The sequence below is a fragment of the Myodes glareolus genome, chromosome 25 (genome assembly GCF_982192425.1).
Source record: "Myodes glareolus chromosome 25, mMyoGla1.1, whole genome shotgun sequence".
Lineage (NCBI taxonomy): Eukaryota > Metazoa > Chordata > Mammalia > Rodentia > Cricetidae > Myodes > Myodes glareolus.
This window is the reverse complement of record NC_142050.1, coordinates 5,081,640-5,098,605: the sequence shown is the minus strand read 5'-3', so window position 1 is coordinate 5,098,605 and position 16,966 is coordinate 5,081,640. Positions and strand designations below refer to the sequence as shown.

Here is a 16,966-nt window from a genome sequence, read left to right as displayed (position 1 = left end):
AGAAAAATCTCATAACTTCGAGTTACCAAGGAAGCAGCCTTTGCCTGGCTGGAGACCCCGTTGAATAGCCCTGAGCAGGCACTCTGCCGGACGCCCTTCGCCTGTCCCCCTGCCTTGTGTTCCTCTGTGTCTTCTCTGGAATTGGTAATCTGGCCTTATTTGATGGAGGAATCTTGGACTTGTGTAATTAAACATGTTGAATTGAAAAAGTTATCTGGGTGAACCTAAATCCCGTCTCAAGTGTCTTTGAGGGTGGGGGCAGAGGAAGATTCGACACAGGGCCCCAGTGTTATATGATTGCAGAGCTAAAGTCTGTGTGAAGCATCCCCAACCAGGAGAGCCTGCAGACACCCGAGTCTGCATGAACCTAAAATGGAGCTCCCTAGAATCTCTGGAGAGAGATCCCATCTGGCCTTGCTGACACCTTCATTTAGGACTTTGGAGTTTCTGAACTATAATAGAATATATTCCTTCTATGTTCAGTCTTCCAATTTGTTGTAAAGCTTATTTTATATATTTTTAAGTGACAAAAATATTTATCATCTGCAATTATTTACAAGTACTCATAGTAGAACGAACTAATCTTCCTAGTTAATATACCCTTTACACTATGTGCTTCTTTTGGTTTTGTATTCAGAACATTTAAACTTCCCTTAGCAATTTTCAGGTGTGTTTTTAATCATAGCCCCACAGTATCCAAACTGTCTTTTGAAAATACTTTGTTCTTTGAATGTAAGTCACCTTGATGCTTCCTCCCTATGCCAGACCCTGGTAATCACCATTCTGTACTGTCTGCTTTCATGGATTCTGATGATTTTAGATTCTGCTTATAGGTGAGAAGTTGCGACCTTTGTTTTTCTATGCCTGGCTTATTTCACTTAATGTCATGTCTTCCAGGTTCGTCTACATTGTCATATGTGATAGAATTTCTTTCTTAAGGTCGGGTACTATTCCATTAGCTGTTTACAGCAAATTCTTAATCCACTCATCCATTGATAGATGTTTGAGTTGACATCATCTTGGCTATTGTAACTAATGTTGTAGTGATCGTGGGAGCGCAGCCATTTCTTTAAAACACTGACTGTGTTGTAATGGATTGCAACAGTTTTGTCTCTGGGAAATTGGGAAGCCTATAGTTCTAAAGAATTTTCGTTGGTCAATGACCAGCTTTATCTATGAAAAACATCCCCTTTTTGCCCAATGGTACCTTTTCACTGATCAGCGTTCTGTTAAGCAGCGGCCATCGTCTGACTTGGGGTTGCACTCAGCGGCAGAGTTGAAAGCAGGGCCTCCCTGCCTGGATGTGAGTCTAGCATATCTGGGGTACAGTATACTGGTGGGAGAAGAGGCCATGTCTAGACCATGTAAGGAGTCCTTAACTCTGAGGATGGGATTCTCCACAAGCTGTGGAGAGTCACCCAAGGCTAGTTTGAATCAGGAAGTTGGCATGGTTTCTTGCAGGGCAGAAGAATTCCTATTGATACTCTTTGTTGTGTTTAGATTTTCCTTTGTTCTACTGTCTTAATCGATTTAAGGATGGATTTAATCAATTTTTGAAGGCCCTTGAGGGAGATAAAAAGAGATTTTGAATGCCTGGGGCTGGAGGCCTCTGGTTTGGGGTCTTCCTGAGTGAGGGAGGCTTTTACATCTGAGGAGGGAGAAGAGATGGGTTTCAGGACTTCTCAGGGCCCAGACCCCATTAGCCAAGCCATGTAACTAAGCAGGGTGTCCTACTGTTGCGAGCTGTGAACCCTCAGATCCTGAATTTCTTGTAAACAACTTGTTTTTCCCTGATCTGAGTGCCGACAGATGCTCTGAGCACGAGACCCTCAGGAGTTCCTGATGGCAGGGGAATGGTTTCTGGTGGGTTTGGCTGGGGCATGGCTTTCCCTATATAAGTTGCCCCTGGACACAATAAAGGGGGCATTCTTGGGGCATTCGGGCATCAAGGATGACCTGTGTCTCTGTCTGTGAGTCTTTGTGTGTTTCAGTCTCCAGCCTCTTACCTGGTTCACAAACTGCATGGTTAGCGCATGGAGTGTGGTGCGCCACATCCTACCAGCTGCTGGTGTGTATGGCTTCTGATGGGTCTTTTAGACTTGGTGGTGACTGGCTTTTGATTAGGATGGAAACTGTGGTCTGTCATCTAAGTGTAATTTTCATATATAGCTCATACTTCTTATCTCCTAAGAACCAGGTGGAAATCTTACATTGGTCCTCATGAGCTTTACAACACATTTCTGATTGTAGTGATTATCTCATGAGAGCAAGCAAAGACAAAAAAATCTTCATGGCTAAGTGGGGCTGGGATGAGCTGGGGTTAGTGAGTGATTTCTTTTAGCTGGCTGCCTGCAATAGATGCTGAGCCCTTCCTGTCAGGGGGCTCAGGTGACTGGAATATCTCATTGGCTTGCTAGGATCGCATATAACTTTCCCACAGACAGTTGTTCCTTGATGGCCATGCAGCTGGTTTGAGGGCCCTCACAGGATCCAGTCAAAGTCTGCCCATGCTCCTTCTCAAGAGTGCTGTCTGTGGTTCTTACATCGAACCTATCATGTTTTCCACTGTGGTTTAAGTCATCATCAGATGACTTAGTAGCGAACACAATGCAATGCTGTGTAGATAGTTTTCTCTCACATTGTTTAACGACAAGAAAGCCCCTGTTCAGTATGGGTGCATTTCCTTTTCTGAGTGTTTGCTAGCTGTAATGGTTGGTTAAACATTTAGATTTAGGGCCCATGGACACAGACGGCCAACTGTTCATGCTTTCCGTCTTGGGTATAGAAGCCTGAGTCCTCCGAGAAGATGTGTTCTGTGAGGGCAGACTTGAGAGTGTCAGATACCCTGGTGTCCGAGATGGGCCCAAGGTAGAGACTACCTCTTTGTCAGTCCCCACCCCCATTTTATTGTTCTCAGCCCTGGGCCAGCACTCCAGCCTGAGGATTGTAGGGGGGCAGAAAAGGTAGAGAACAAGGGACATGTGGCTGGTGCAAAGTGTTTTGTTCTTTTCCCATGTTCACCGCTTCCTTCTTAGTGACGAAAACATAGCCTTTTAAATCCTTCCCAGGGTGGAGGAGGATATAATAGTGTTGAGGATAAAATCATTTTTATATACCTGTTTTCACTTTGTGAGGCTGTGGTGAAGAAATCCAGGCCTTGGCCACACGCTGGGAGTTAATGAGGTTTACAATTGGCAGTGCTTAAAGAGTATTAGGGTAATGTATTTAAACATCAGCTGCTCACAGGCTGCGCTGCCCCTGTCTGTGGAGTCAGCCCATTCAGCAGAGGACACCTTTCTGCCTGCTAATGACGGTGGACATGCATTTCAGGCAAACACCTGAAATTCATAATCTACAGAATTAAGCAAAGGCATCTTTTTAATTAAAAAAAAAGCCTTGATAATAATCATCACCAGTCAAACCGAGGAGCTTAAATGTTCTTCGTAGTCATCAGACTCCCAAATTAATCTACCAAAACAAAAGGCCTCATTAAGAGCTCTCATTGAATCAGCGTTATTTTCTTTCTCTTTCTGTGGATGCCTGATTAACCCCCTTTATTTTTGCATTACTCACTCCATGTTTAATATTTGATGTCTGAAATCATAGGGGTGCATGCAATGTGGTGGCTAGACGCTGTCTACAAGGCGTAAATTAAAAAGGATTTTTAAAAAGGTTGGTGGTATTATGTTGCTGATGCATTTGAAAATCTTGAGGAATGTCAGATGCCGGGCTCTTATTTTTCTTTTTAATTCCTGAAAGGGTTGATTAATGACTAGGTACTGATTTCACATCTCATTCATATGTACCTACTGCTCCCCCTTCTCCTCTTACTCCCCCAAGCCCTCTTTGGGAGCATTTTTCTGGAGGGGCAGGGTAAGAAATGGCCATGGCTAGAGGGGAAACGGAGGTCACAGGAGGCTCTTTTGCACACGGACTGCTAAGGAAGGCTTGTGATGGGCAGGAGTCTGTGGAGAGCCGAGCAAATCCATCATGGAGGTAGGAAAGCAAAGTCATTTTGGTCTACACTAGGAAATTGGCTTCTTTGTAAGAACATGGAGAATTCTAGAACAAGTGTGGCCGGTGGAGCCCTGGAAGCCCAATGATCTTTTCAAGAGTCTAGGTGGTGAGAACTGTCCCTGTACAAAGGAGGGCGTGCAGCACACGCTTCTTATGTTGGTGGCACTGAGCAGCTGTCTCTCAGACGGAGGAGGTCAAAATGGCCCCAGATTCATGCGGAAACCTGACCCCACAGCTACGAATCTAAAAGGCGGGGCTTTGGAGAAGTGGATACACAGGCTGTGCCTCCTGGATGGGATTAGTGACTTTTTTATGGAGGCTTGAAGGAACCTGTTCACGCCTCCCACCATCTAGGGAAAACAGAAGGTGCTGTCTGTGTGGCACAGGTCTCCACCAGACACTAAATCTACCGGCGTCTCTTGATCTGCAGAATTGTCAGCCAAACTTTTGTTCGTGAGTTTGTTCTAGCAGGCTGAGTGGAACAAGACAGATGCCAAGGCACCGAGTTACCTTTCTCGTTATCGCACTGGAACAGCGGCCACGGCAGTGTTTTCACTCTTGAATGTTGCTGAAGGATGAAAGTTACTGACTTTTCTCAAGGTCTTGAGCATACATTGAGCAACTAAGTGGGGGATGTACACATAAGAACTTAATACACTTATGCTTGCTGTAATTTGATGGTTGAGGGAAAATGATCAGTTTTGAGTTAATATTCCCCAAGAATGAATTATTTTATAATAATTAAATTTTTTCATGTGACAGTTTTTGGATAGTAAAGACTTTCCTAATGTTACTGGTAATAACATTAATGAAAGTAGCCTTTTAAATATGGTAATGAAATATCCCCAATGTTCAGAAGATCCACATAACCTAGGGGGCAGTATTTTTAGTTGGCCAAGACCTGCTGTAAAAAAACTCCAGCTGAATAAAGGATCTGCTCAAGCAAAACTGCCTGGGTGTCAAGGTAACAGCAGGAAAGATCCACGGAGCTTCCACTTCCACGCTGCCATGGATCCCTAAGAACTAGCTGCTTGTTAGTGTTGCTTCTGATGGCACAGCAGAGGGTGACACCTCAGTGTCCGGAAAGGACCATTACGACCCTGCTTCCTTTTTTCATTTTGAATCTGTATGAGCCTTCAACTTGAAGAGCGTATCACCACAGACCGAAGACAGTGGTTTTCCACTGAGATGTTAAAAAAACTTTCAGAATTAAATGTGCTTTTGTCAGCCTTTTTTTAAAAACAGACATTTTTCTTTCCCTTTCTTTCTTCCTTCCTTCCTTCCTTCCTTCCTTCCTTCCTTCCTTCCTTCCTTCCTTTCTTTCTTTCTTTCCTTTTTCCATTTTTTTTTTGGATTTCTTTTTTTTAAGACAAGGTTTCTAACCGTCTTAGCTGTCCTGGAGCTCGATTTGTTGACCAGACTGTCCTTGAACTCACTAAGATCCACCTGCCTCTGCCTCTCAAGTGCTGGGATTAAAGGTGTGTGCAACCACCACCCAGTCAAAAACAGCTATTTTTCAAACAAATGTTTATATTACCATGTAATACAGATGTTATCAACCTGTGGGTCATGACCCCTTTAGCTTCGAAGGAACCTTTCACAGGGGTAATGTAACATCATTGGAAAACAAAGGTATACATAATTCGTAATAGTAGCAAAATGACAGTTATGAAGTAGCAACGAAAGAAATTTTATGGTTGAGGTCATCACAACATGAGGATGTACTAACGGGGCCGCAGCATTAGGAAGGTTGAGAACCACTGATGTAATGGATTTCTCCTTCCTCCTCTTCTTTTAAGTTTCTTTGAGAAAGGGTTTCCCTGTGTATCCTTGGCTGTCCCAGAACTTACTCTATAGATCAAGCTGGCCTTGAATGTACAGAGATCTGCCCGGCATGTACCACTGCCCTTCTTGGATTTCTTTTTTAATGAATTAATATACACACTTAAAACCCCTCAGTTTTAATTTCTACTAGTATAGTAGATATGATCTATATAAGTAAAAGCTTACTGGGGTCCAAGCAATTTATAGACTGCTAAGGTGTCCCAGAACCCACAGGTTTGTCGATTGCTGGCTAGGAAACCAGTGGAAAGGAAGGTAGAGAGAGACTGGAGTGCTGGGCTGGAGACTGCTGGTGAGGTTTAGGAAGACGTCATTGATTTTTTTTTTTTCCTCTTTCGTGAACGTCTTGACTAGGATGTGTGGATGAGGGAACAGCAAGACTGCGCAGAAACCACCCGAGCGTCCACCTGGACATCATCCTAAAACCGAGCCAAAGACCTCTTACTATATGTACTAGCTGCCTTTTTCATCACTGTGGCGGAAGCAGCTTAAAAGAGGAAGGGTTTATTTGGGTTTGTGTTTCAGGAGACAGCGTCTATTTGGCAGCGAGGGTATGGTAACTGGGCATGTCTGTGGTAGTGCCGTCTGCGGGGGCAGGAGCTCTAGGCACAGCTTGTTCAGAAGTTGATGGAACAAGATCAGAAGTAAATACCACCTTCGAGGCTTGCCAAGTGACTCACTTAAGTTTGGTAGTCTGTCCACAATCCCAGAAGGTTCCATGACCTCCCAAGGCAGCACCACCAGCTGGTGACCAAGTGTAAATACACAACTCTATGGGAAATAGTCCACCTTCAAAAAACATGGCAGGACTGGGTGTTTTTCTTACATGTCTGCTGCTCCAGCCCTGGCATAGATAAGAAAGGTTAGGTGTAGCAAGGGATGAGGTTTCAGCTGTGAAGACTCTAGAGTAGGAGGCAGTCCATACAGGTATGGGACACACAGGGAACAATTAGACTGTAGAACATATTTATTTTCTGGTTTTTTTGGGGGGGGGCAGGGAGGTGCCTAGTGCTGGGCACTGAACACAGGGCCTTGTGGATGTTAGGCAAACACTCTATCATTGAGCAATACTCCTAGTTAGATTTTTTTTGGGGGAGGGGACAAAGAGAGGATGGTGAAGTCAGAGCAATGAGAGGCAATGCAAAGGTGTCAGTTTTATGAATGAAATTGAGTTTCATTCAATGTGGATGGAAGCTGCTGAGATTGGGGTACAAGGGGAATGAGGAGGAAAACTGAAAGACAATGGCCCCAAAGCAAGAAGCAGAAATTGAGATAAGGATTGGTCCTGTTGAAAGCCTAGTTCTGACCGTGGAGTGGGGGGGGGGAAGAGCTCCCAGCAAAAGGGAAGTTAATGTAAATGTGAGGCCTTGATGTGTGAAGCACCTGAGATTTAAAGAAACAGTAATATATTGCAACTCTTTCGATCTGAAGGATAAAAATAGTAAACATTTTGAAGATTAAGGTAGGAGTGGAGTTGGAGACAATGCCAGCCTAGTACCTAAAAGGATGGGTCGAAGGGGAGCTGAGCCTGATGAGGTCATAAGACAGAAAGGGCGCCAAGTGGCATGGTGCGATGGGAACATTACTCTGGACCATACGTAATTAAATCTCAACACAAAATTCACAAAGAAAGGAAGTTGAGTACAACCACTGTTATATAAAGTGAAGCACAAATCTCTTTATCAGTGTTCATATGGGAAGAACAGGCTGTGACAGCTACTTCAGTTAAAGCAGTCTTCACCAGAGCTGTGAGGGTTTCCTGAAGCAGAACTGCTCTGGTTTGCATGTGTCCCCCAAGGTTCCTGTTCGAAATGCATTCCCAAGGCAGCAGCATTGAGGGGTGGGCTCTTGAAACACGGAGCTGTCAGTGGGCTGATGATGCTGGAGAGTGCTCTGTATAAAACCTGTGTGGCTGGCCTTATCGTCCTCATTGGTGGGATGGATGCTGCAAGAAACTCTTAACAGATGATAGGGCTTTGATCCAACCCCGACCCCCAGCACGGTGAGGAAGGAAGCATCCGCCTGCTGTTTGTAGATGACCCAGGCTAGAGCAGAACCTGTGCTAGAGAGGAAACATGGGGGATTTAGTGCTTACAGACATTCCCTCTGGTAATTGTCAGTGGGTCACTTTCCAGAATGTACTGCGCACATCAAGTAAGCTGTTGAGAGTAAGGTTTGAACTGCAATCTAATCGAAAAGTTTGCCTTGCCAGGTCGTGGTGGTGGTGGTGCCTGCCTTTAATCCCAGCACTCGGGAGGCAGAGACAGGTGGATCTCTGTGAGTTCAAGTCCAGCCTGGTCTACAAAATGAGTTCCAGGACAGCCAGGACTGTTAAATAGAGGAAACCCTGTCTCAGAAAAAAAAAAAAAGGTTTTTAGAGTCATCAGTTTGGAGTGAAAAAGAGTAGAGAGATCTTCCTGTCTCTGCCTCCCACAGGGTGAGGTTTCAGGAGGGAGTCTGTCCCCTCCCACCCCAAGCCCCGCCTCTTAGTCTTTTTCCTGAGCAGTTGTATGGAGACTTCTCTGGGACGTGGGTTAGCGTTAACTCTGAATGACTTACACCCTTTCCACTGAGTGGGTGGGGTGAGTTTCAGTTCATACTAATATTTCTAATTCACAGATAAATTAAACTGACGAAATTAAATTCAAATAATTTTCATTTCTTTGGTTTTCTGTGTTTTTTTTTTCCATTGAAAACCCTAGTTGCCAGCAACCTTCCCAGAACTGCATCTTTGTTTTATGCATATGCTCAAAAGTAACAACACCTATATCGTTTCTAATAATTAGATAGTGAATGAAGATGAAGGTTTCTTTTCAGCTGTTTGTGCTTAGACTGTATTCCACGAAATATATGGAGTTAAGAGATTGCATCCTAGAGTGTTTGCTCTGTGTGGTTTGACCACTGACTTGATATATGGTTAGGTTCATTTGTTTCAGTTTGTTTTCAATTTTTAGGCATTGCTTTTTTTCTCTCTTTTTTGCCCTTGGACCTAATTGCATTTTGCATATGTAAAACATATGTTCCCGAAGTCCAGACTGTAACAGAAGAGAGGTCTGCTGGGAAGCCTGACTCCTGTTTCTCCAGAGAGCGCCTTCCTCTCTGGAGTTGCTCTTTCTCCCTCTACAAATCATTTCCTCAGTGAGGGAATTGATATTAATATTCATGTTCAAGTTAGCTTCTTATTCATATGGAACAGACAGCTCATAAGTGCTCTCTCCCCACACACATATCCATGACACATATCACACACACACACACACACCACAGCCCCAAACCACATGTACACATACATACATCACACACCACACACAGACATCACACACACATATACACTCCCACACATACACCACAGCCCCCACACCACATGTACACATACACACACACCACACACACACCACCATACACCATGCACACCACATCCATACACACCACATAAACTCACACACCGCAGCCCCCCACACCACATATACACATACACTCATACACCACACCCTCCCACACACACTTTCTCTCTCTCTCTCTCTCTCTCTCTCTCTCTCTCTCTCTCTCTCTCTCTCTCTCTCTCTGGAGAGAATGCTTATATGCTTACGTTCATATGTGTTAGGTTCTCCAAAGAAAGAGTTAGTAGTTGCAGGCTTACTATAAGGAATCAGCTCCCCGTTATGGTAGCTGAGCCATCCCGCTGTCTTGCCGTGTGCAAGCTGGAGACCCAGGAAAGTTGTGGTATTGTGGTAGTTTACCTTCTGAGGCCTGTGAGCCCTTGGAATAGCTCTCAGACTGGGATTGGGGAGATGGTGCAATCAGGAAAGTGCTTGCCACACAAACATGGGTTCTAATGATATGTAATCCTAGCGCCCACATGAAAAATGACATGGTACTGTGTGCCTGTAATCCCAACACTGGAAATGCAGAGAAGGGGTTCTGTGACTTGCTGGGCACCTAGTCTAGCTGACTCAGTAAGCCCCAGGTTTCCCGAGAGACCCTGTCTCTGGAGGAGGATTGAGGAGGACACCCAACATCCTCTGCCTTTTACCCATTTTGAACACTAGCACACAAATATATGAATGCAGATGTTCTCTCTCTCTCTCTCTCTTTCTCTCTCTCTCTCTCTCTCTCTCTCTCTCTCTCTCTCTCTCTCTCTCTCTCTCTCTCTCTCGGTGAATCCATGTTCCAGCCCAAATGTTCAGCTAGGAGACCATGGTCTTCTCTTTTGCCCTCACGTGTTTGTTCCATTCAAGCCCTTGGTGATTGGATAATCCCCACCATATTGGGAAGCAGAGGAAAATGCTAATTTTTTCATAAAAATCCCCTTATAGATGTACCGCAAAGCAGTGTTTCGTCTTGGCTCTCTGAACCTAATCAAGTTGACATATAAAATAAAGAGTTGTTAGAGAGGCCTGAACACGGCATGACAGGTACTAATTGCCTTCAGAATTTTTCCTATGTTCCCGTTTGCTCACCAAATGCTTCTTAGACTCCTTTTGATGTTACTGTTACTCTTACTGGTATAGCATGCATATGTACATACATACATACATACATACACATACATACACACATGCACAAAACTTCTGAGAACTCCTTCCACCAGGCATAGTGGCTCTTTCTCACGGAAAAGCATCCCTAATGGAAGGAACACGGGCAGCTGACACAGCACTTGCATCTTACTGGGTCCCTTAAATAGGGTGAGACCTTAGGTAAGTGGCCTGCCCTCCCTGAGCCTGCTTTGTCACTGAGGAAATGGTGTCACATCTTGCTGCGGAGTGCTTGATGTAGCTCCCAGGGGTATGTAGAAGTCCAGGTAGCTTCCCCTTCAGCTGCCTCACGAACAACCTCTGCTGATTCCACCCACTGTCCGCCAGCTTCTGCCTTGCGTTTTTCTGGAACTCTCCCCTAAAGAGGTGTCTGTTCTAATCCTTGCAATTAATTTCTTTGCTCGTTCATTTTTCAACCGCTCTCCTCAGGTTTTTCTTGCTGTGGACTGAATTTGCCCTTGTTTGGTCTGCAGCAATCTCCAAAGAATAATATTAGCCTTCAACCTGCACAGTCGCCCTTCACGCCTCCGGTGGTACTTTCTGTCTTTACCCTCGGCACCGCACCAGCCTGCTCTCCTTCATTCTCACTGTCTGCGCCATCTGGACTCCTTTTCTGGGTCTTCTGCATCTCTCTGGGTTTCACTAGCATTTTTTTGACTCTTCATTTCCTGTGTCTCATTTTAGATACTCAAAACCTTGGTACTCTTCCATCTTTACTGCCCTTCCCTCCACTGAAGTATCTTTCTCTTTTGTTCCCAGCACCCCTGCAAGGGAACAGACGCAGAAGCACTTTGAAGGTGTTCAGAGGCTTGACCTTCCCCAAATCATCTCTTCTGGTCCCTGATCTGTGGCGTGTGTTTGCCTAGTTTGTGCCTTCTACAGAAGAGTTCAGAAAATGCAGCTGTGTCCCTCTCCTCGGTGCAATCATGCCTCAGGCTAATTTAGAATTAGTTTTTAGATTCATTAAAAAAATATAAAGGTTTTCACTTCAGAAACAAACTAGCCAAGCCTTGTAAGAACCCGAGGGATGGCTGAAAATGCAATTCAAGATTTCTGATCCGTTTGCCTGCTTCAGTGTTTTATGTATTTGTTTTTGAAGACAGGAAGTGAAAAGTCACTAACTTTAGGGATGAAAGAGGAAAGGTTGAAGTTTCTCTTCTGTGGTAATTGTATCTGGAGAGAGTTTTCAGAGTCCTGTAGTTTAATTTGCTTTGCAGAGATAGGAAGTCCTCTCAACAGCTTGCAGTTCCACCGGTGACCCCTGCCACAGCTGCTCAGCGCTGTAGTTGCCGCTTTAGGTAAGTGTGTGTCGTCTGGAGGCTTTAGAGACAGTAGGTTGATAGTGCGGGGCAGGGTGGGCACACAACACCAGATGGGCAGACCCAGGTTTAGATAGGCATAATAAACTCTTGTGAGGATTTGAATGAAAGTCTACATCCAAGGGTAGTCCCTGTTGTAACAGGGAGGTTCTCATTATACTTTGTTAAGATCCTTTGTACAACAAAATGTAATTTTATATAAAAAATTCACTTTTTGGGGGGGGGCAAACTTTTGCCAATTTTTTATGCAAATTTTGTTCATATAAAATTTTAGTCTCTATGAGACTAGGAGTAGACTGTTTTCTTTATTGTGAACTTTAGGTGGAAACCTAGAAATAACTACTTAATCAGAATTTTAGAAACAGAAATAGCTTTTTAATTTCACTTTTCATTCTTGATATTTTTCAGGTTATTGGGCTAACCTTCCCAGCCATTACAGTTGCTGCAGTCCAGTGTTAACTTGATTTAAAACTAAAGCTTGTCCCGTGTAACCCTTTATAGCTCTGTCCACCTTGGTTGATTCCCGTTTTTGTCTGGGTTTTGCTCAAAGATATATTTGCCTTTGTAACCAGTTTGTTTCTTAATAATTGCTTTGGAGAAATATCTATTCAATGTAGATTATTGAAAGCAAAACAAAATATATACTCGTTGTCAAGTTTCTGTTTGTTTTTTTCGTTGCCCCTGAATCAAGCATGTGCTGCTATTTTCCTTGCCTTGTGATTGGAGGAATGTTAGGGGACAGCAGGGTGACAGCAAGGCACTTGAAGCAAAGCCACTCCACTCTTTGTGGCATTTCTTCCTTCTTTGGGCCAGGTAACAGGTGTCTGTCCCCATCAGCAGGAACGCCTTTACCCTGGCAGCTCTTTCTGTTGGGTTGTTTTCAAGTTGTCGGGACGGTCCTGACGGTACTGCTTCACCAGCCTCTGCCTTCCCCTTCCAGGAGGCGAGGTTTTCTTCCTCTGTACTGGGGAGAGTAAGAAAATATGAAGGAGTAGCAGTGCCACTCGGGGATTCTCTTTCTGTGTCCTTTAAACCGAGAGTGAGCCTTTGGAGGCTCTCTACAATGCAATGACAGAAAAGGTCGTGCCTGTGGGTAGGCTGAGAGCTCGAGTTTATGATATGTCTCAAAAGCAGCATCGGCATCGTTCTGTGATTTGGGAGGGTAGGCCTATTAGAAGAGGTGTGTTTGTAATTTGAGACAGTTTACAGAAGTATACTGCTTCTTTGTACGCAGATGCTTGTTTGTGGTGGTATAGGGTAAAGGTCTGACATTATGTGGACTGGCTACCACTGTTGATTCTGGCATTTTCTAGAACACCCTGCACAAGCCAGTTATTTCTGTAATTGAAACTTCATTCATTTTTGAATATTTAAATTATTTTAACTATGTGAGATAACTGAGGTGAGGATGCATGAATTAGTTTGATTATGGTAATGATTTCAGAATGTGAACATATGTTGTATGCCCCAGTGCATGTAATGTTTGGGGGTCAGTTGTACCCCAGTACATTTAGAAAAACATGTTTAAGATGATGAATGTGTGTAGCATCTCATGCTTTCTATTTGCTTACTATGTACCTTCTTTACATTTCTTTCACATTTCTTTGGTTGCTGAAAGCCAGTGCATTCTCTCCCTCGTTCCTGTTAGAAACGAATGTATCACTTTGATAGGAGACAGAGTAGTTTTTGCAGCATGAAGTAAAATTGCAAATACTGTACCCTCTGTTTGCATGCGATGTTATGACCATTTGATGAGAAGTATTGTCCCTGAAATTCAGTCTGAATTTTCATTTGACCAGAAATTTGTGCAAATTCAATTTAGGATCAACATGTGGGCACTTTTTTCCTGTTCTTAAATACAGAAAATCATAATCTATTTTAAGCTTATTGTAACTGATGGAACACTTGTTTACACGGGTAAAATGACTCTATGCAAGTTGTGTATTGAAGTTCATGTTAATGTTTGCTATTTAATGACACCTAATGATATTCAATGAAGGGTTATGCTGAACTGGAGAGAAAATGTGTTACCCAGGCAACTGGCTCTGGCAGACTAGAGATTCAGGCATATGGCTCTATAGTACACATTATTTCAGCATCTTTAAGCATAAAGAACCACACATGTAATTGACTGTAAAAAATTACTGCTCGGTTACTGTATTGTATGGTCACAATAGAAGTAAATGAATACGTCATTGTTGTTGGAACAAGTCTGTTGGGAATCACTCGTAGACTCTACTATTTAAGAAGCTAAAATACAATAAGAAGAAAATAGCTGGTTTAATTAACATGTAAAAATTGGGTTAATTTGAATTCAGCTGGCACAGCAGAGATTAATGTTTGCTGGGGACTTGGGGTGGTATTCTGGTTAAAGATCATGTACTTTTATATTTTTTTGTCCACACCATGAATCACTTTATGTTTCTAAAAATGATAAGGGCTTTCCTTTCTTTTACGTTTTGCTTTGCCTGGGATTTATATTATGTTCATATCAAGAGAGATTTTGGTGTACTTTTATCCCAAAAGTAGGAATTATAATTGAATGAAAGAAAATACTAAAATATTTGTAACTAATTAAAAATGCTTCTCATGGGAAATCAGTCTAACTTAATTCCATGTATTTAAACATTATTTTAGTTGATGCTTTTTATTTATTTATACTTTCTAAAACAGAGTGATTAAATAGGAATTCACCACTGGCAGATGAAAAAAAAATTAAGCCCCTTTGCCCTTGTCACTTTGTGTGTTTGCCAATGCTTAGACACCTTTTATTTATTTTCGAATATTGTTTGAATTATTATTACTTAGGTTCAAAGATTCAGAAAAACCCACTGAAAACAGCAGTGACTTCCAATAAAAATCATTCTTCTTATTTGTGATTGTCTTTAAATGCAAAGACACAATCTTTTACTGAAAGTCTCCATGTTGAAAATAATTTCTCATCCGCAGCCGACTTAGGGTCTCAGGGTCCTTTATGAGGTTTCCAACTCTAACCCAGAGAACTGCCATCTGATGAGCGAGGGGTTTGCAGTGTGTGCCCCACTACTGCTTGGTCTCTGTGCACTTAAAATAACTGATTATTCCAAGTTAATCTGGATAAAGTAACAAGCCACATTGTGGGGACCATTCACTCATACACAGTGGTCCTGGGAAGCTTGAAGAATCCCTGGAGTCTTCCCTTCCTTATTGTATTGTTTTTCCCTCATGACAAATGAAAGTCTCTCTCATTTTTTTCGCCCTTCATTGCCTGCCCACTCCTTTCTGGAGCAAGGCAAGACAAGAACCCGCGGTTGGAGAATCAACAATCTTAGTAGCCACTTAGAGCTGGCTGACAGATTGTTCACCTGCTGGCTTTCCAGTCAGTGATTGCTTTTCTGTGGTTTAATCTCCCCATTATCCTTCATTTGCCCTTTTAATAAAGTTGAAGCCTTCTCTTCCAGTCTTAACTAAAGAAGGAGGAAAGATGCAGGAAGCTGAGCCTTTTTGTGTATTTTTTAAAGCTGCTGTTAACGTAAATCATTATCCCAACAGGCCGCACAGGTACTTTTCTTCTTCAGTGTCTTTTTAAAAGACAATATTGAAATTAAAATGAGTGAGTGATTCATAGCGAGGTCTTTTTTTTTTCTCTCCCTGTTTAAGCTCAGTACATTTCTCCTTAAAAAGTCTTTGGTAATCTTCAAATATTAATGATGGAATAGACATAGAAAATGTTTGTGGTAAATGTTTATCAGTCTGCTCTCAGTATTTGTAAATGTATGGAATTGGAGTAATGTAATATATGATAGGGTGAGTTTTTAAAAAACCATTTTAAGATTTTTATTTTAAGTATATGAATGTTTGCCTGCATGCATGTATGTGTGTATATATGCATGTATGCGTGCATGTATATATGCATGCATGCATGTATGTGTATGTATGCATGCATGCATGTATGTGTGTGTATGTATGTATGTATGTATGCATGCATGTATGTATGTATGTGTGTGCACTATGTGCATGACTGCGGAGGCTAGAGGAGGCTGCTAAGCCAACATCTCTCCAGCCCCAAATTACCAGGTTTTATAAATGATATTTTCTACCATTAATATCTATTTATCTAGACTGTGGTGACTGAATTTAATTGTCTCTAGCTTAGGAAGCTTATGGTATTCTTTTCTAGGATAAAACTGGCCACAAATCAGAATCTTTTTATGCCTCAAAGTTTGAATAGTAAAATGTTGGGTGTGGCTCGGGCATGGACGCAGATTTTCCCAAGATCATTGGGCTTCATTATCTGACAGGGAAAGAAAGAACAGATGGAGGAAAAGACGCCATTTAGTGTTAGTTGTTGACTTTTGGTAAAGGAGAGCCAGGAGAGAAATGAGCCATGTTGGTGTGCGTGCTTGATACCTCTGACGTGGAAGAGAATGTTGAAGGCACACTAAATGCCACCTCCCTGATTGACACCGTCAGTCCAGGAGCTTGAGATCCATTTGGAGTGTGCGATAAGGCTGTGGGCACATCAGTAGCGTTGGCAATGTAGATGTCACTCGCTGAGTGAGGCTCACAGTTCTGAAAGCTTGTTTATTTGTCTCCTTTTGCCAATATGGAGGCAGTGATGTATGCAGAGGTGGTATTTATAGACCAAATTCATGATAACAACACAATAAAATCACCAATAAAAGTATTTAACAGCGTTTTAAAGTCAGGCAGTAGCCTGCCTCTTTGAATGGCATGTAATCTGCTAGGTTTCATTGGAGTCAATGAATTTAAACAGACCCTCGGCAAGTGCTCCGGTGAGGTTCGAACCCTAGTAGAGCTATGATTTTCCTCGGGCCTTCAGGTGGATGAGGCCAAGCCCTTGTAGGAGCCAGGTGGGCGTGGGAGATTCCCTGTGGCCTGCGGACCCCACGTGGGAGAGAAGATCTAAGAAGAAAGTCAGGCAAGAGACAGATCCCTCCTGGACTAGGCAAGGGGTCACTGCACAGCTAGGCAAAGGTACTAGGACTTGGCTATTTCCGCCTCACTCCTGCTGGCTTAACCAAACAGCTCAGTGGCTCTCTTGGAATGACTTTTAAATGGTGACTGTGAATTTTCATAATCAGGACTGGGAGACCTCTGTGAGCTCTCTGATCATCAACTAGCCTGTTAAATAAGGGTGTTTATGTGTGAGCTCCCTGACATCTGCCTAAAGGGCACGTTCACTGCCTTGACCTTAGGGCTTTATCAGTCTTCCGACTGACTCTGTTCCTGCAACCACAGGCCTCCAGGTGT

The 16,966-nt window shown here is 43.0% G+C and overlaps 1 protein-coding gene across 3 annotated transcripts in view; it reads left to right on the top strand.

The window, feature by feature from the left end:
• The window catches only part of Slc25a13 (solute carrier family 25 member 13), a 176,074-nt gene that overhangs the window by 38,547 nt on the left and 120,561 nt on the right, over positions 1 to 16,966 (top strand). The gene's annotated exons all lie outside the window — the stretch shown is intronic.